At 41.8% G+C, this 20,311-nt stretch overlaps 1 protein-coding gene across 3 annotated transcripts in view; it reads left to right on the top strand.

Moving 5' to 3' along the window:
• Nucleotides 1-519: 519 nt before the first annotated feature.
• LOC137437647 (SUMO-specific isopeptidase USPL1) overlaps nucleotides 520-20,311 on the top strand; it is an 83,215-nt gene continuing 63,423 nt past the window's right edge. Inside the window, exons 1-2 of one of the 3 annotated variants that reach the window (XM_068132125.2) lie at nucleotides 527-630; nucleotides 8,410-8,442. The gene's annotated coding sequence lies outside the window, so the exon portion shown is untranslated. Of the gene's footprint in view, nucleotides 702-8,409; nucleotides 8,443-20,311 lie in introns of all 3 variants that reach the window. The other 2 variants (XM_068132124.2, XM_068132126.2) reach the window with 2 other exon arrangements.

The raw sequence follows: 20,311 nt of genomic DNA, 5'->3' as shown, positions 1-20,311 counted from the left end.
CTCTTTGTTGTATCTCCCCTTTTTTTTGTACTTCCCCCTTTGTTGTACTCCTCCCTTTATTGATATCTCCCCTTTGTTGATACTCCCCCTTTGTTGTACTCCCCATATGTTGATACTCCCCTCTTTGTTGTATCTCCCCTTTTTTTTGTACTTCCCCCTTTGTTGTACTCCTCCCTTTATTGATATCTCCCCTTTGTTGATACTCGCCCTTTGTTGTACCCTCTTTCCCCTTTGTTATACACTTATTGAGTTATACTGCCCCTATCCCCTTTTGCTCTACTCCCACCATTTGAAGTTTAAGATTGGTGTAAGTGGTGTAACATTTAAGATCACAAGGAAAATTTATATTAATTATGTATTTATAAAGTATATTCAGCAGGATGTTTTAAAAAAGTAATTTCATTTTTGCCAGGTGACGGTTATTGTTTGGGCTGTATTCCAATTTCTTAGTGGTTTACCTGGTGTGACGTCAGCACCCACCCATGTGACACCCTCCCCCTCCGGCTCGCATCGTTTCCTGCGCTTGCGCAGTAAGTGCAGGCGTTCGCGTGTTCTCGGCGTTGTGCGGTGCGTGCTGTTTTGACCTAAAACAAAAGCGCAAACAAAAGCAAGTGGCGGCTAACACGAACAGTAAGGATTCACAACCTTGTGGGAGCTGGCAAACCGATGTGCTCGGGTCGTCGGGCTTTCGAGGCCTCTTGGTGGGAGTGGGAAACACGAACGAACGAACCTCTTAAGTCTTATTGTTAAACGTGTGCTTAGGCCTAGCATGTTGTTCCTGCTTTTGCTTCGCGTGTCGCTGTTTTAAAACGCTTATTTCCCTCATTTATCTGTCGGTTTATCCATGTACCTCTGACTTGTCTTTTGCGAGTTATTCCGATGTCTAACTAATGCCAATGGGTTATGTGTGCATATTGATATGCTTTTGTTTGACATTAAGTTCGACAGATCCATCTTTCCGTTTTCTCCTCAGTGAACCTTTAATCTCTGCTCTTCTTCAACCTTCCTTATTCTCCACAGTCACTTTGTCTATGTGACGTTTTGCTCCACAGTCACTGTCTGTGATGTCCTAATTCTCCACAGTCACTTTGTCTATGTGACGTTTTGCTCCACAGTCACTGTCTATGTGATGTCCTTATTCTCCACAGTCACTTTGTCTGTGTGACGTTTTGCTCCACAGTCACTGTCTATGTGATGTCTTTATTCTCCACAGTCACTCTATGTGATGTCCTTATTCTCCAGTCACTGCCTATGTGATGTCCTTATTCTCCACAGTCACTGTCTATGTGATGTCCTTATTCTCCACAGTCACTGTCTATGTGATGTCCTTATTCTCTACAGTCTGTCTATGTGATGTCCTTATTCTCCAGTCACTGTCTATGTGATGTCCTTATTCTCCACAGTCACTGTCTATGTGATGTCCTTATTCTCTACAGTCTGTCTATGTGATGTCCTTATTCTCCAGTCACTGTCTATGTGATGTCCTTATTCTCCAGTCACTGTCTATGTGATGTCCTTATTCTCCACAGTCACTGTCTATGTGATGTCCTTATTCTCCACAGTCACTGTCGATGTGATATCCTTATTCTCTACAGTCTGTCTATGTGATGTCCTTATTCTCCAGTCACTGTCTATGTGATGTCCTTATTCTCCAGTCACTCTGTCTATGTGATGTCCTTATTCTCCACAGTCACTGTCTATGTGATGTCCTTATTCTCTACAGTCTGTCTATGTGATGTCCTTATTCTCCAGTCACTGTCTATGTGATGTCCTTATTCTCCACAGTCACTCTGTCTATGTGATGTCCTTATTCTCCACAGTCACTCTGTCTATGTGAAGTCCTTATTCTCCACAGTCACTCTGTCTATGTGAAGTCCTTATTCTCCACAGTCACTCTGTCTATGTGAAGTCCTTATTCTCCACAGTCACTCTGTCTATGTGATGTCCTTATTCTCCACAGTCACTTTGTCTGTGTGACGTTTTGCTCCACAGTCACTGTCTATGTGATGTCTTTATTCTCCGCAGTCACTCTATGTGATGTCCTTATTCTCCAGTCACTGTCTATGAGTCTACGCAATGCGTATTTTCATATTAAACTTAACTTAATAATCGTTTTTAACTTGATTCTTACTTCCATGGGAACTTGAGACTCGTTTTTGAATGAAACGTTTTTAGCAAAGAACACTATTTTAGTAGTTAGGACAGCTGTTACTGTTAGTCAATTCTGAAGTTGGAATTTTGAAGATCGGTTCGGATGAAGAGTTTGTGGAGCTTATCGCATTGTGGGTTTTAACCGTTTGCGGAAATGTAATAAAGGGGTGGGGAGGGAGGGGAAGGGTGGAGCAGGACCAGTTGCAACTACTACACCAGAAAGCATCTGAAAATGCAAAGCCCGTCCGAGTCTGTTTGTAATCAGACATAATCTTCTGCTTCTCCTTCGTCTCCTTCCTCTCCTTCCTCTCCTTCTTCCTATTCTGCTTCTTCTTCCTATTCTGCTTCTTCCTCCTCTCCCTCTTCTGCTTCCGCTTCTTCTTCTTCTTCTTCGGGCTCAATGTAACGAAAAGAGTTTTTAAAAATACAAAATGAAAATTGATGATTTTATGCAGCCTTGACCTTTGAGCTTTAGATCTAAAAAAAACAACAATCTGTTTCTAGCTTTTGATTGGTGAACAAATTAATTGACCCAATATGCAAATTATTAAAATTTCAGGTCAATCGCATGAAAATTGATGATTTTATGTGGTGCTGACCGTTGACCTTTTGACAAAATTATTAATTTACCTTCTTCATATTTTCATAATAAAGCTTTGGTGAAATTTGATGACAAAACTCAAATGGTAAAAAGGTTACAGCCCTGACACAGACACTGCGCATACACACACGGACACACAAGCAGGGGCACACACGGGAACACAAATGGACACACACGGGGGTGGGGGGACACACATATATATATATATATACACACACACCCATGGGGACACACACAGGGACCCACACACACCCACACGGACACACACACACACACACACACACCCCCATGGGTACACACACACAGGGACCCACACGGACACACACACACACACACACACACACATCCACATGGGGGCGCACACACACAGGGGCACACACACACACACACATACACACACGGGGACACACACACACACGGGGACACAAATGGACACACACAGGGGGACACATACACACACACACACATACACACACACTGGGACACACATACACATGCAGACACACACACACGGACACACACACACACACACACACACACAGACACAAACACATTGGACAACACACACACACACACACACACACACACACGGACACTCACGCACACACACACCACACACCACACACACCACACACACACACACACACACACACCATTCAGAATAATGGGAAGTTACGTGGGGCGGCAATTTGACATCTTGCCCCGAGCGTCATATTTCCTCGATATGCCACTGCTCCACTGTACTTGCGATCTGTTTTTTAAATTCCTTCTAGGATCTAGGTCATGGACCCAGATTGCATATGTCATATTCCCGCCATGAAGCGCTGCATTGTTACCCGGGTACTTTTGCTAGTATATGTATATCTATCTTCTATCTATCTATCTATATATATATAAAAGAAAGTTTTTGTTTGTTTGTTTGTCTGCACGCACAAATCTCCTGAACGGTGAAAGATAGGAGGAAACCTCTGAAACAAAAAATGTCGGGACACACACACACACACACACACACACACACACACACACACACACACACACACACACACACACACACACACACACACACACACACACACACACACACACACACACACACACACACAGGGACACAAATGGACACACACAGGGGGACACATACACACACACACACACACACACACACACACACACACACACACACGCACACTGGGACACACATACACATGCAGACACACACACACAGGTTATATAACCCCGGGAAGGTTATAGGTTAGGTGGCGAGGCCGGTCGAGGCCGCTTCGGCCGGGCTGGGCCCTTTTCGCAATTAAAAGCTGAGCTGAATTATAGTAGTCAATCTTCTACGGCCGCGAGTAAAAGCTGAATTATAGTAGTAAATTCATTCAAAAAGAACAAAAAATGTCGGGACGGGCCCCAGGAAGGCTATAGGCTACGTGGTGAGGTCGGTCGAAGCCCCTTCGGCCGGGCTGGGCCCATTTCGCAATTAAAAGCTGAGCTGAATTATAGTAGTCAATCGTCTACAGCCGCGAGTAAAAGCTGAATTATAGTAGTAAATGAACGAAATGTGGCCGCGGCCGGATAGTCAAACTCCGCTGCTTCACATGGCCGCATTTTATTCCTTTTTTTTATTTTTATCGTTGAGCATGAACTGGGCTCGCGTGAGACCTATGTACAGAAGATTCAATTCATTCAAAAAGAACCTGGGCAACGCCGGTGCATTCAGCTAGTCTACTATATAAGAGAGCCGTTGGTCTGTCTGCGTGTTTGTTTGTCGCCATTGTTCTCAGAGATGGCTGAATGGATCTTTGTCAAACTTTCAGAGGTTGATCAGTGAGTGCCTGGGAGTGTTTTAGGCCAAAATAATAAATAAAAAAAATTGAAAAAGAAAAGTTCGTTTTTTTGCATTAAAAAAAAAAACCGCTCGATATTGCCTAAGCCTTTTTTAAATGAATGACAGTTATATACAAGTACACATTCGCATAAATAATTACAAAACAATCACCAGACATTTGAACACAAATAAATCAAACAATTCCGGAAGTGTACGAAGGTGGTAGTGAGGCTTCATCTTCTTCCTGATCAGCATCACACTTAACTCAGAAACGTGATGAACGGCACATTCACCAGCATATATTCAACGAAAAGGTGATGAACCCCCTTCCACTGCCCCCACTCCCTTCCTCACCCCATCCCTCTTCTGCCACCTCCCTTCCTCCTCCCCTCCCCTCCCCCAACGCCAGGTACTCCTGCTAGTATATGTATATTCCTACTAGTATATGCTAGTCTCCTCCTATATAAATAATACAAGGGTGTGTGTGTGTGTGTGTGTGTGTGTGTGTGTGTGTGTGTGTGTGTGTGTGTGTGTGTGTGTGTGTGTGTGTGTGTGTGTGTGTGTGTGTGTGTGTGTGTGTGTGTGTGTGTGTGTGTGTGTGTGTGTGTGTGTGTGTGTGTGTGTGTGTGTGTGTGTGTGTGTGTGTGTGTGTCGTTGGTTATCTCCATTTGCGGGTTTCAGGAGGTGGAATGGAGCCCTCCCAGGACCTAAAGTATCCATCTCCGGATGTACACTTGTCCGGCTGGCTCAGTCCCGCCATCTTTTAAAATCAATTGGTGTTGTGTCCTTGATCTTGGGCATTTATTATGATTCGTTCGCTGTCCCAGTTGAGCTGACCTTGTCTTAGTCATTCCAATGAGCCTTCTTTGTCTATCCCCTCTCTGTCCATTTAAAAAAAAAAAAAAATCCTGCTCTTTTGTCATTCTCTCAGTAGTTGTTGTATATTTTTTGATATTTATTTTTATGTATTTCTTTTGTCTTTTTTTGCAATTGTTCGGGCTGTATTTGTTGCTGCTTCATATACCTGTGTGGCATCTTCTATTCGCACCTGTTTTTGGAAATTTTTGCAGAGTGAGTTAGGGATACTTTTTCAGGTTTATTGTGTTCATGTTTGTTACTCCCGCCAGGGAGTAATGCATTCACTCGTGTCCGTGTGTGTGTGTGTCCGTGTGTGTGTGTGTGTTCGTGTGTTTGTGAACAAGATATCTGGAAAAGTTCTGAACGGATTTGGAAGAAAGTTGGTGGGATGATTGCCCTTGGGATGAGGAAGAATTGATTAGTTTTTGGTGAAGCTCAGGATATTATTCCCGATCCAGGAATTTTTTGAAGGATTTTCTTACCATTGGAAGATAGGGCTCATTTTTTTTTAACATTATCTTCTATATATTCGATATTTAACATTGTGATATGAAAATAGTTTTCATATTTGTTGTAAATATAGTTTAAACTCGTGGTTATGCGTTAGAGCGGTGTATTTTTTTTAGCAGCGTCGTATTCAATGTTCATTTTTTTTTCTTTCTAATAAAGACATATTCTGTCATTTTAAAACCACCAAAGTGTGTATTAGGTTTCGCCGTTTCATAAAATGTATCGTTTGATCCGTATAATGCTTTAAAACATTTTTTTTTAAACCTCAGAAGAGATCAACATTTAGCTCAGCGAATGTCATTCGCAATGTCAGTATTTGATGAACTTGTAAAGACTTAGTTACAGATTTGTCAATGGCTGAGGTATATTAAGAAACGAATAAAACAGATTTGGCAGAATTCCAACTTTTAAAAAAAATATCGCATATTCACCCAGGGTTGTGAGAGGCTGAAGAAGAAGAAACCTCACATGGGCTTCCCAGACCAAATAAATAATTCTGGTTCTGGCTCTGCGATTTTCAGGTTTATTACTCCCGCCAGGGAGTAACGCATTCGATCGTGTCCGTCCGTGTGTGTGTGTGTGTGTTCGTATGTTCGTGTGTTTGTGAACAAGATATCTGGAAAAGTTCTGAATGGATTTGGATGAAAGTTGGTGGGATGATTGCCCTTGGAATAAGGAAGAATTGATTAGTTTTTGGTGAAGCTCAGGATATTATTCTGGATCCAGGAATTTTTTTGGGGAATTTTTTTGGGAAAGATTTTTTCTGTTTTACTGCATTAAAGCTTTTATTCTTATTCTTAAATGATGTTTTTCTCCTCTAATTCCGAGATATATCAAAATAAATTATCTGACAGTTAGGGCCTACTTTCTTTTTCATTTATTGTTTTGGGGAGAGGGGATGTTAAACAAAACGTATTATTCCAACTAAACCCACGGCGGGAGTATGCGCTCTACTGCGTGGCGTTTTAGTTTACAAATGGCATCCGATAGTCTGTTGAACATTTCACATACTCATCTTTTCCTACACTCGTCGCTCTGTGCATCTGGTTGAGTTCCATCAGGCCGCTTCCTCCCTCTCGTCTCGGCACGTACATTCTAAGGATACACTGTTTTTTGTAAAACATTTTGCGGATGGTTTCAGGAGTTTTTTTGTTTTGATGTCTAACCTGTTGATTTCTGATTGGGGCCAGTTTATTATTCCGCAGCTATATTGGAACACTGGTACTGCGAGCTGGTTTATGGCTTTTTAATTTTGTTTTTGGGGAGATGTATGTTTTCAGGATCAGCTTCGTTCTACGTGTGTGTGTGTGTGTGTGTGTGTGTGTGTGTGTGTGTGTGTGTGTGTGTGTGTGTGTGTGTGTGTGTGTGTGTGTGTGTGTGTGTGTGTGTGTGTATGCGTGTGTGTGTGTGCGTGCGTGCATGCGTGCGTACGTACGTGTGTTAGTCTCTTCCATAATTCCAAAACCATGGAACCTAGTGACCCCAAACTTTGCATGCATACTAAGGGAACTCCAAGGTGTTGCATGTTGCATGAACGAAAACTGAGTGTTTTTGTGTGATTGTGAAAATCGTTTACGCGAACAGGCTTACCTTTGGTCAGCCTGTATTCAAGTCGCGCTGCTTTGGATGTTAATTCCGCCATTTTGTCTACTCAACTCAAGTATGCCTTGCCTCAGAACAGGTCGGTTTCTGCAACATAAAGCTTCATATCTACGAATGGTAATATAACAGATCTTCCTATGTACAAAGAAAGAACCGCCTTTAGAGGCGATTTTTTTCCCCCGCTCCGCGGGGGTTGGCCTTTTTCGGGCACTGTGGTCCCCTTTTTGAAGCCATGTTTGATGGCTTCCTGCTGCCAACCCTGTTAGCTGCCTCTTGCGACATGCAGAGAATTACCAGTGAACTGGTCCTCAATTTGCCGACCTCGGAAGGATGACAGGCTGAGTTAACCCCCCTGTCGTTAATTCGGCGATTGGCCATGATTCAAACCCAGGATCCTAGGATCCCAAGCTGGCACCCTAACCGCTAAGCCAACACCAGGCTGATCTTCGTATGTATGAATCGCTGTATTCCTGTATACATCACCATGCTTATAAACGCCAGCATTTGTGCCTTTATTTAATTTCTGCAAGGCGATTACAGGAGACAGCGCTCCCTTGGAATTCATCGTGTTTGTGTTTGGAATTCCACCATGTTGAACTGCAGCTTTGCAGATTTCACCATTTCCTGCTCGATTTTCACTTTTCTAGACCGAATACTATTTCAAGGTAAATATTTGTGGCCGTTTTTGTGCTGAGTAAAAATGTAAATTTGTGAACAATTCGATTGTCTTCTATTGGGTCTACTCAACTTATATTTCCATTTTTAGAGGTCCCTTGAAGTGCTCCACATGAAATGAAAACAAATCTGGTGGAAAACGTATGTTTAAAAATGAAATCGCATTGTTCTGTGCATTCTCCAGGCAAACCGACCAAGTGATTACACGGATGTGCAGGCAAGATGACGCGTTTCCTGCGTGGTTTATCTATGTTACACGTGATTGTATTAATGGATGTACTTGAGGCTGTTACACTTGCGCTAAAATATATTTAGGGGAAAATGTGAAGTTTTTGAGGGATTATACACCTTGATGACGATGTAGAATTTGGGAGATAGCACATGCATGCATGCGTACATGCATAGCACATGCTTGCCCGTTTTGATATAACTTGATAAGATACCTGTTCTATGCCTGGGGAATTCTGAGTATGTGTGGGGCAGGGGGTGGTGTTGTGAGGGAGTGGGGGACGCAGGTTGTTGGGGAGTGAATGGGATCAGGGGGGAATCTGGAGGAGTTTGGTGAGGGTAGGGGGAAGGGGCTGTGGAGGTAGAAATTGGCGTGGGAGAGTTATCTGGTTGCCCAGGTGAACCTGAGTTTGGGGTGGAGTTTGGAAGGGGTGAGGTTGAGGGGGGCATGGGGGTGTTGGGGTGGGGTAAAGTCAAAGTGCAAAACCATTCTGGAGTAATGGTCACTTGATGCCAATTGAGAGCTCTGTGGGTCAGATGGTTTGGCCGGTGAAGCAGAAAACACGCACACCCGCACACCCGCTCACCCACTCACCCACATATGGAGACTACAGTGCAGAGGGGAAGAAGGAAGGTGGGGGATCCAGGAGGGGGAGGGGGAAGGGTGGGAAGCAGAAATGTTACTATGCATGCTGAAAAACATGACAATTGCAAGTTTAAAACAGCATGGAATATGACACATAACATAATTTGACAAAATCTGTGCAGAGCAAAATATGTAAGTTTTATATTTTGTTTGTAGGATGTAAAGGTGGCTTGGCTTTTTCATGCTTTTTATTTCATTGTCAAGTCTAGACGCCCTGAGCACATTACATCAACAGCACTGTGTATTTTCCTCACATTTTATGTGTACACATGGCAAGAAGGGGTACATTACCCCCTCCTGCATGCTATAAATAAGGCAGCTTTTTTTTACTGACGACCTGCTAATGATATCCCATGGTAATTATGAAATGACTTCAGTTCCTAGAAACTGAGAATGCAAATCCCTTATAATTCTGCTCTTATCTGTATTTTAACTGACACCATGTAATGTGCCAGGCAGTTCCCCACCCATCTTTGCAACGAGTAATAGTGTCACAAAACCCAACGTTCTTTGACCGATGTCCGACGTAGTACAAGCTTGCATTTATTTATACCATAAAACATGAACACGCCGACACGGGTCACTCACTGTACACAGCAAAGCAAATGGTGACTCACCCTTCTCCCTCTCCCACTTGGCTCACCTCTGCTTTATTATTCACTTGTATACTCGGTTCACGAACATTACCGAAATCCCCTCCGCCTAGTAAAGCACTTGTAAATCCGAGACAGTTCTATAATCAGATGGAGCCAGAAACCACAAAATAGCTCTGGACATATCCAGAAGCAGTTCGAACTTCCTTTTGCTCTACTCCGCATTTACATTCCTTGACGACCCTGAGCAAATGTCACAATTTCTTCCACAACTAATTGTAGGTAAAACAATAAGGCCAAACAATGAACGCAATAAACCGCCAAAGAATAAGATACCACGATCTCGCAGTCACTTGTAAAGAATTTGACAAATAGATATGCAGGTTGATAATTTAATGTGGGGGGTTTTTCCCCGGCCGAAAACGTATCGTGCTTTTCAATGTACAAATCCACTGCTTGCATGACTCAGCAAAAAGGTTTTCACCCGCAAAACCCGCAAAAAACCCGCAAAAAGGCACGCAAAGCAAAACGCGCTGTTCTTGGTTCATGTCGGTTCTACAAACGTCAGTTTATGATCGAGTAACAACTTAATTTCAGTTACATTGTATATTTTGAACATGAATCGGAAAACAAACCTGTAGTTTAACAGTACTTTGGCTCTGAATTTGGCCCGATCGCACATGATCATTCATTCATATTTTTTTCACATGCGCAAAGATGAATGAGATGATTTTTAACCAGTGAAGCTGTTTCTATGTTTGGCTATGTCCTTCCTTCCATCCGTCCATCCACCTGTGAAAAACGAAGAAGAAGAACCTTTATAATCCACCATGTTTGATTCTAAAGTGTAATTCTAGAGGGTTCTAAAGGATAATTATAAAGGGTTCTAAAGGGTAATTCTAAAGGATAATTCTAATGGGTAATTCTGAAGGGTAATTCTAAAGGGTGATTCTAATGGGTAATTCTAATGGGTAATTCTAAAGGGTAATTCTAAAAGGGTAATTCTGAAGGGTAATTCTTTAAAGGGTAATTCTAAAGGATAATTCTAATGGGTAATTCTAAAGGGTAATTCTAAAAGGGTAATTCTGAAGGGTAATTCTTCAAAGGGTAATTCTAAAGGATAATTCTAATGGGTAATTCTGAAGGGTAATTCTAAAGGTTAATTCTAAAGGGTAATTCTGAAGGGTAATTCTGAAGGGTAATTCTCCAAAGGGTAATTCTCCAAAGGGTAATTCTCCAAAGGGTAATTCTCCAAAGGGTAATTCTCTAAAGGGTAATTCTCCAAAGGGTAATTCTCCAACGGTTAATTCTCCAAAGGGTAATTCTCCAAAGGGTAATTCTCCAAAGGGTAATTCTCCAAAGGTTAATTCTAAAGGGTAATTCTAAAGGGTAATTCTAAAGGGTAATTCTCTAAAGGGTAATTCTTTAAAGGGTAATTCTAAAGGGTAATTCTAAAGGGTAATTCTCTAAAGGGTAATTCTCTGAAGGGTAATTCTCTAAAGGGTTATTCTAAAGGGTAATTCTTTAAAGGTTAATTCTCCAAAGGGTAATTCTCTAAAGGGTAATTCTAAAGGGTAATTCTCTAAAGGGTAAATCTCTAAAGGGTAATTCTCTAAAGGGTAATTCTCTAAAGGGTAATTCTCTAAAGGGTGATTCTAAAGGGTAATTCTCCAAAGTGTAATTCTACAAAGGGTAATTCTCCAAAGGGTAATTCTCCAAAGGGTAATTCTCTAAAGGGTAATTCTCCAAAGGGTAATTCTCTAAAGGGTAATTCTCTAAAGGGTAATTCTCCAAAGGGTAATTCTAAAGGGTAATTCCAAAGGGTAATTCCAAAGGGTAATTCTCTAAAGGGTAATTCTCTAAAGGGTAATTCTCTAAAGGGTAATTCTCTAAAGGGTAATTCTCTAAAGGGTAATTCTACAGGGTAAATCTCTAAAGGGTAAATCTCTAAAGGGTAATTCTCTAAAGGGTAATTCTCTAAAGGGTAATTCTCTAAAGGGTAATTCTCAAAAGGGTAATTCTCAAAAGGGTAATTCTCGAAAGGGTAATTCTACAAAGGGTAATTCTCAAAAGGGTAATTCTCAAAAGGGTAATTCTCCAAAGGGTAATTCTAAAGGGTAATTCCAAAGTGTAATTCCAAAGGGCAATTCTCTAAAGGGTAATTCTCCAAAGTGTAATTCTCCAAAGTGTAATTCTCCAAAGGGTAATTCTCCAAAGGGTAATTCTCTAAAGGGTAATTCTCCAAAGGGTAATTCTCCAAAGGGTAATTCTCTAAAGGGTAATTCTCTAAAGGGTAATTCTCTAAAGGGTAATTCTCTAAAGTCTAAAGGGTAATTCTTTAAAGGGTAATTCTTTAAAGGGTAATTCTTTAAAGGGTAATTCTCCAAAGGGCAATTCTCCAAAGGGTAATTCTCCACAGGGTAATTCTCCAAAGGGTAATTCTCCAAAGGGTAATTCGTCAAAGGGTAATTCTCCAAAGGGTAATTCTCCAAAGGGTAATTCTGAAGGGTGATTCTGAAGGGTAATTCTGAAGGGTAATTCTTTAAAGGGTAATTCTGAAGGGTAATTCTCCAAAGGGTAATTCTCCAAAGGGTAATTCTCCAAAGGGTAATTCTCCAAAGGGTAATTCTCTAAAGGGTAATTCTCTAAAGGGTAATTCTTTAAAGGGTAATTCTCCAAAGGGTAATTCTCCAAAGGGTAATTCTCTAAAGGGTAATTCTCCAAAGGGTAATTCTCCAAAGGGTAATTCTCCAAAGGGTAATTCTCCAAAGGGTAATTCTCCAAAGGGTAATTCTCCAAAGGGTAATTCTCCAAAGGGTAATTCTAAAGGGTAATTCTAAAGGGTGATTCTAAAGGGTGATTCTAAAGGGTGATTCTAAAGGGTAATTCTCTAAAGGGTAATTCTTTAAAGGGTAATTCTTTAAAGGGTAATTCTCTAAAGGGTAATTCTCCAAAGGGTTATTCTCCAAAGGGTAATTCTCCAAAGGGTAATTCTATAGGGGAATTCTAAAGGGTAATTCTAAAGGGTAATTCTAAAGGGTAATTCTAAAGGGTAATTCTAAAGGGTAATTCTAAAGGGTAATTCTAAAGGGTAATTCTAAAGGGTAATTCTAAAGGGGTAATTCTAAAGGGTAATTCTAAAGGTTCATTCTAAAGGGTAATTCTCCAAAGGGTAATTCTCTAAAGGGTAATTCTCTAAAGGGTAATTCTCTAAAGGGTAATTCTCTAAAGGGTAATTCTAAAGGGTGATTCTAAAGGGTGATTCTAAAGGGTAATTCTAAAGGGTAATTCTCCAAAGGGTAATTCTCTAAAGGGTAATTCTCTAAAGGGTAATTCTCCAAAGGGTAATTCTCTAAAGGGTAATTCTCTAAAGGGTAATTCTGTAAAGGGTAATTCTCTAAAGGTTAATTCTCTAAAGGGTAATTCTCCAAAGGGTAATTCCAAAGGGTAATTCTTTAAAGGGTAATTCTCTAAAGGGTAATTCTGTAAAGGGTAATTCTCTAAAGGTTAATTCTCTAAAGGGTAATTCCAAAGGGTAATTCTCTAAAGGGTAATTCTCTAAAGGGTAATTCTCTAAAGGGTAATTCTCTAAAGGGTAATTCTGTAAAGGGTAATTCTCTAAAGGTTAATTCTCTAAAGGGTAATTCTCCAAAGGGTAATTCCAAAGGGTAATTCTTTAAAGGGTAATTCTCCAAAGGGTAATTCTCTAAAGGGTAATTCTCCAAAGGGTAATTCTCCAAAGGGTAATTCTCCAAAGGGTAATTCTAAAGGGTAGTTTAAAGGGTAATTCTAAAGGGTAATTCTAAAGGGTTCTAAATGGTAGTTATAAAGGGTAATTCTAAAGGGTAATTCTCAAGGGTAATTCTAAAGGGTAATTCTAAAGGGTTCTAAATGGTAGTTATAAAGGGTAATTCTAACGGGTAATTCTAAAGGGTTCTCAATGGTAGTTATAAAGGGTAATTCTAAAGGGATTCGTTTGTTTCTCAGGTTTGCCTATTTCATATTAAAAACTAGCAGAAGTACCCGGCATTGCCGGGCGGGGGAGGGGGAAGGGGAGGGGAAGAGGGAAGGGGAGGGGAAGGGAACGGGGGGGGAGGGGAGGAGAGGGGGGGAGGGGAGAAGAGGGGGGAGGGGTAGGGGAGGGGAATGGGGGGGAGGGGAGGAGAGGGGGGAGGGGAGAAGAGGAGGAGGGGAGAGGAGGGGAGGGAGTGAGGGGGGAGGAGGGTGGGGAAAGGGCGAGGGGGAAAGGGGAGGGGGTAGGGTGTAGGGGGAAAGGGGAGGGGGTAGGGTGTAGGGGGAAGGGAGGGTGGAGGGGGAAGGGGAAGGGGGGGAAGGGGAAGATGGTGGAAGGGAGGGCCGAGGGGTGGGGAAGGGGGGGGGAAGGGGAGGATGGAGGGGGGAAGGGAGGACGGAGGGGGGGAGAGGGGGGTGGAGAGGGGGAGGGGGGAGGGGAAGGGGGGGAAGGGGAGGATGGAAGGGGGAGGGGGGGCGGGGAGGTAACATTACATTACACACACACACACAAACTGTGTTTTATGTTCAATGGTCTGGCGGCGGGGATGGAACATCACGTGATCGCTCTGAGCGAATCAGCGCGCTGCTCTGCCACCGGCTCAGATTCCGTGTATAATACTCCTCGCTGAAAAAAAATCTATGTGAAACATGCTACTATCTATGCTAAATCATGCTAAATCATGCTAAATGCTAATCATGCTAAAATCTATGCTACTTGCTGTGAGTTTATGGCGACAAGGAACATCACGTGATCGCTCTGAGTGAATCAGCGCGCTGCTCTGCCACCGCCTCAGATTCCGTGTATAATATTCCTCGCTGAAAAAAAATATGGATCTAAAGATGAAAGAAAAAAAAACCTATGTGGTGTGAATGGCAATGTTCCTCGCTGAAATGTGAAAAAATGCAATCGCTTTTCGCTCTGAATTACGTGCGAACGCATAACTGTAAGTTTATGGCGGCAAGGAACATCACGTGATCGCTCTGAGCGAATCAGCGTGCTGCTCTGCCACCGCCTCAGAATCCGTGCATAACATTCCTCGCTGAAATGCGCTGAGGTAAAAATAATATGAATATTGGTAAAAAAATATTATGAAATATTTTTTTTTTAGGTCGGCCATGTTCTTCCCAGGCTCAATGGCCATGTCTATGCCAAATATCAAGCACGTGAGCCTCTCCGTTTAGGAGTCTATCGGTAACATTACACACACACACACACACACACAAACTGTGTTTTATATATATATAGATGCCAAAATGAACTACTTCAGAAACGGGTGCGATTTATTTATTTATTTATTACTCTGTCTCTCTGGCAGTCAAACAAAATTGAAAATCATTCCAAACAGGATACTTGCTGTGTTGAAGGATGTCCTAAAGGACACAAACAATAAGCACGAATAACTCGTGTAATGTGTTCGATCGGGTGGTGCAATCAACACTGTGTCAACGGCAGTAAATTCCGGAATTTATTTATTTGTATGACTTTTGAAATCTTTATTTTATTTAAAATTAATTATAAACTTGAATGCTATAGAATTCAAATGACCTTCTTTGCACTTCCAAAATCCTTCCGTAGCAGTACTTGGACATGTTAAGCGAGATGGTGTATAGCGGCGATGTACAAGACTGTTTCAATAGCGCTAAACGATTTTTTTTAAACGATCTTTAAAATCATTATTTTTTTTGAATTGAAGTATACACTTAACACTGTGCGGGGTAACTTGTTCTATGAACTCCCTAGTTCGCTCACCTGTAATGAAGTTCAGGGGAGCTTATGCGAAGGCACGTCGTCTGTCTGTCCGTCCGTCCGTAAACACTTGAAACTTTTTCTCAGAAACCGCTGATGGGATTGCGACCAAATTTGGCACAAATTATATTTGTTGTGTTGTGACTAAAGTTTGTTCACGGCGTTTAAAAAAATCGGGGTTAAGGGGGTCTACTAGGGAGGGGTCAAAGTGCATCCAGGTTTGACCCCCCAAAGTAGGAATTTGCTTTTTTCTTTGAGACTACAAACACAATTTCGATGAAACTTGACCACAACCATCATCACCCATGATGTACCAAAGTTTGTTCACAGCACGAAGAAAATTGAAGTTTAAAATGGTCAATGGGGGGGTCAAAGTGGGTCCATGTTTAACCCCACAAAATAGGAATTTGCTTTCTTCTCTGAAACTACACATACGATTTCAATGAAACTTGACCACAACTTTCAGCACCCGTGATGTACCAAAGTTTGTTCGCGGCATTAAAAAAATTCGGGCCCTGAGGAGGTTTATGCGGGGGGGGGGGGGGGGGGTTCTCCCCCAAAATAGGTATTTGCTTCTTTTTCCAGAATATACACACGCAATTCTGATGAAACTTGGCCACAACCTTAATCACCCGTGTTGTACCAAAGTTTGTTCACAGCATTAGAAGAAAATTCGGGTTGTGGGGGGTCTAAGGGGGCGGGGGGGGGGGGGGGGTTGTCCCCCAAAATAGGTATTTGCTCTTTTCTCTGAAACTGCATAAACTATTTCAATGAAACTTCACCACAACCTTCTTCACCCGTGATGTACCAATGTTTGTTCAAGGCGTTGGAAAAATTGGGGTCTGAGGAGGTATACAGGATGGGAGGGTATTGGGGGAGGGTAGGGGTTGCCCCCCAAAATAGGTATTCTTTTGTTTGTTTGTTTAAAATATTATAATTATGTTAGTATGACTCTCTATGCTGCCCTTTCTTCTAGAAACAATTCAAATTGGTTTAAAATACCTTTAGTCAGTGTAGTATACTGTTTATTCTACCAGGTGAGCACCAGAGGTATTGCCCCTATGTTTATTATAGTGGAAGATGACAACCTTTCTAAAGAGTCTTCCTTATGCACGTCTAAGCTTTTAATTGTTTAAGCAGACATTGGAATTGGACCTGTGCCTTTTTCACTGCTCTTTACCAATCCCCCCCACCCTCTCCTCACCCACATGCCCCCTCAACCCTCTACCCCTATTAAATATCTCAGACCAATGGGTTTATAAGCCATCTGGTCACCCACATATTTTAAAAGCAGTGCATCATAAATTACCTACTGGCTTTTTTCTACATTTTTCTTCCAACCTTTCCACTTGGGGGAAAAAAAAATGTAGGCGGTGACTAAGGTTCATGGAGGAGCTTGTACTACATGGTAGACTTGTATTCGATGTAGGACAAGGACAGTAGCAGACATCATTGTACAAATGTACATTAATTGCAATGACGTTCTCCAAAACTTTGCAGTTGGACTTCATATTCCAGTTTCATGTTTCATCATCGCATTAGGAGAAAACATTTTCTCAAACCTCATTCCTCTTTATCAACACCCACAATATGTCGACCTCTTCCATCATGCTCTTCAGAAAACGGGAGAGAACTCGTCCTTAGATGTCGATATTTTTCCACGACGGCGGTTTTGCGGTTTGGCTATAGCCAGAGGTACGGTATTTTGACCAGCTGCCTCTCTTTATCTTTTCGGTCCTGCCATAAGCCTCAGCTCGTAAATCCACATTCGAGGATGACTTTACATGAAGAATAATAAGGTAACGCATTGGGTTTTTTTTAAGGCATGGCTGGATCACACCAAACAAGTTAGTGTGAGCAATTGGCGAGACACATTTTTGCATTATTCATCGTTATGAGTTACAGCCTTGCAGCCTGAGGTAAAATCCCATAAACATGGCAGCATTGCACGCAATGCGATGTTGATGACGTTTTTATTTCAGTAATTGCAGACTGCACAAATATTAAGAAAGAAACGAGCGTTTTGCTTGGAAATATGGTCGAATGTTTTGCTCTGTCGGCTGATAAGATTGCTCAGAGACGATTACTCACCTTATGAGTTGTCCAGTCTGGGTTTGATTCCCAATGAACGGAGATCTTGCCCATATACTGTGGCCTTGATGCTTCATAGGCAGGGCATTGCAAAATGTATACCTAATGAACAAGATTCGAATACGCCACATACCCATAGCACGATGTTGCTGCTGAACGAAACATCTGAACCATGTTGCAAAATTGCTGAACTTTTACTACGATGAAAAAGGGGCACATAACTATTAGCCATCCCATCTGGTTCGTAAGGCTTCTAAAGGACAGGAAAGATGCTCCAGAAATGTGCATGTTTTACGATGGGCACCCCAAAATTGAAAAATGTGAAGTTGAAGAGCATATTCTTACTCGGCCAACCAGGGGAAAACTTCATGCAGCTCCGCTTGTGCTCCCGGGGATAGCTCAATTTTCTGTTGGCCATGAGTGGCTAACCATAAATGGCGTCTTCGCTCGTAGTTTTCAACGGGGAAGCCAGCAATGCCGATGAGATTCCCAATTTTGTAAAATTAATGTAGTCTCGTCACATTATCCACTCGCAGATTGTTTTCTCTGCTCGAGGCAAGAATGTCTGTTCCACACAACTCCATTGTCAGGGTAGCATCTGTCTTTTTTTTTTTTTTTTTTTAAAGAAGTTTTGGCTCTTTATGAAGCTTCTGTTTGTGTCTCCTGTGCTTATAGTGTCTGAATAATCTGTCTTCTAAACCTTGCACTATTGAGGGTTTGCTATGAATTCTTAGTCATCTGTTGAAGCTTTTTCTTTAATGGAAGTGTGTGTGTATGTGTGTGTGTGTGTGTGTGTGTGTGTGTGTGTGTGTGTGTGTGTGTGTGTGTGTGTGTGTGTGTGTGTGTGTGTGTGTGTGTGTGTGTGTGTGTGTACGGGTGTGCGTGCGCACGCGCACACACGTCATCAGCTGTCATCTGTCGTTGGTTATTATTTATCGATGTTTGGAACGGAGTCCTACCAGGGCTCAAAATACCCACCTCCGTTTTGAAGATAACATTGCACATGACACTGTGCCAAGATATTCTTATTTGGAGGCTGCACATGCATGTTAGTGGCATCGTGGTAGAGAAACATCTCGTTAACTCGGGCACTCGGTAGAGATCATTCCTTCACCAGGCTGAACAGTTTACATTTTGGATCTCACTGATCCAGACCTAAACCAAAATCTAATCGGCTTGTTTTTCTCATCTAACCAATGCATCCACCAAGTTTTGCCATAACTCGTCCACAACCTTTTTTAAATATCGCGGAATATATCATTTTTGGCCGGATCTCTCAGTGGTGAAGAATCACTTAAAAATAAAATATATATTGTATCCAAATCCAGATATTCAATAAAATCTAATCAATTTGTCCTTGTCAACGCCCTAACTGTCCACCACGTTTCGTCCGAATCCGTCCATAACTTTTTGAGATATTCCGCTCACAGACAGACACACCTTCGGTGGCAGATGTAATTAACGCATTTTGCAAGCACAGAAGAAATATACCATGGGCATGGCACTCGGAAGTGTGTTACAAGTGGGTTGGTTCTCAACACGGTGTGTGTGTTTGTGGCTGTATAGTGATAACATTAAACCGGGTTGAAAACTTTAACACGGTCTAGAAGAAACCAGGTTTAACATGCGTGTTGAACCTGGCTTCATCTAGACTGGCTTAAAGTTTGCAAACACTTTATTGGACGAGACAAAACGAGGTACAGTTTTCATTCGATGGAAGAAGAAGAGGGTTCTATTGACTAGCACACTCCTGGTAAGTTGTCAACGTAACTGCGATAAAAATGGAACACTCCATTTTAAACTCTATTGTAGCTCGGGTTCCCACCTAATGGATGCTTTACTTTGGTTCGTGATTCGTCGAATATTGTATGATAAATACTGCACTCCACACTGTACAAAATGACGAACTAGGATGAAAAGTGGAAGAGGATACACAACAAGTCACATGTTTTTTTGGGGGAAGGGGACTCTGAACGTACACGAGTACAGTATTTAAAAAAAACAACAACAATAAGAGCAATCAGAGATTGCAGACCCTCACCAGAAAGGAATTTGTGTGGTGTATTTTGTGTGGTGTTTATTAGCTGCTGTGTTTGGGTGGTTTATTGATGACATTGATATATGTTCAATCCAATATGGCTGCCAAACCATGTGAACAATGACGTCATCAATTTAATTCTCACATACAATGTTTGTGGAGATCACGCCGAAGAAATTTCAAACTGATCGGATTAAGCGTTCTACTTGTCCAATTATGACGTCGTAATGAAGGCACCGATAACATCATCATGAATATATGTTGGTCCTCATAGGGAGTACTTGACAATGAGATGTTTCAATTTTTGTCATGCAGTGGTTTCAGAGATATGGAGATGCAGTTTTTTTTCCAAGATGGCGCCCATACCACCTGATCTATGACGTCATAATTAAAAATTATACAGGGGGATGCGCTCCTACGGTGAAAATTTCGTGTCAATCGGACCAACGGTTGCAGAGAAAAGCATACTCATTCTATGCGGACAAACAGACAGACAACCAAAGAGACCCAAATGCAATACTCTCTCCTCTGGCGAGGGTAAAAATCACGCACACAGTAGAAAATGATTTTGTGCAATCGAGCGGAAAAATGGCCGAACTTTTTCACCTTCTATTGAGATGATTCAATCATTCAACCAAATGTGACTGAGTGGCGTTTTACTGTATTAACTAGTATGGTGTGGATGGTGCGATTTTATATGATGCGGTGGCATCTTGCCACATCTTGCTC

Source organism: Myxine glutinosa, chromosome 12, assembly GCF_964187855.1.
Source record: "Myxine glutinosa chromosome 12, kmMyxGlut1.1, whole genome shotgun sequence".
NCBI lineage: Eukaryota > Metazoa > Chordata > Myxini > Myxiniformes > Myxinidae > Myxine > Myxine glutinosa.
Note: the sequence above shows the minus strand (reverse complement) of the source record. Positions and strands in the feature narration are given on the sequence as shown.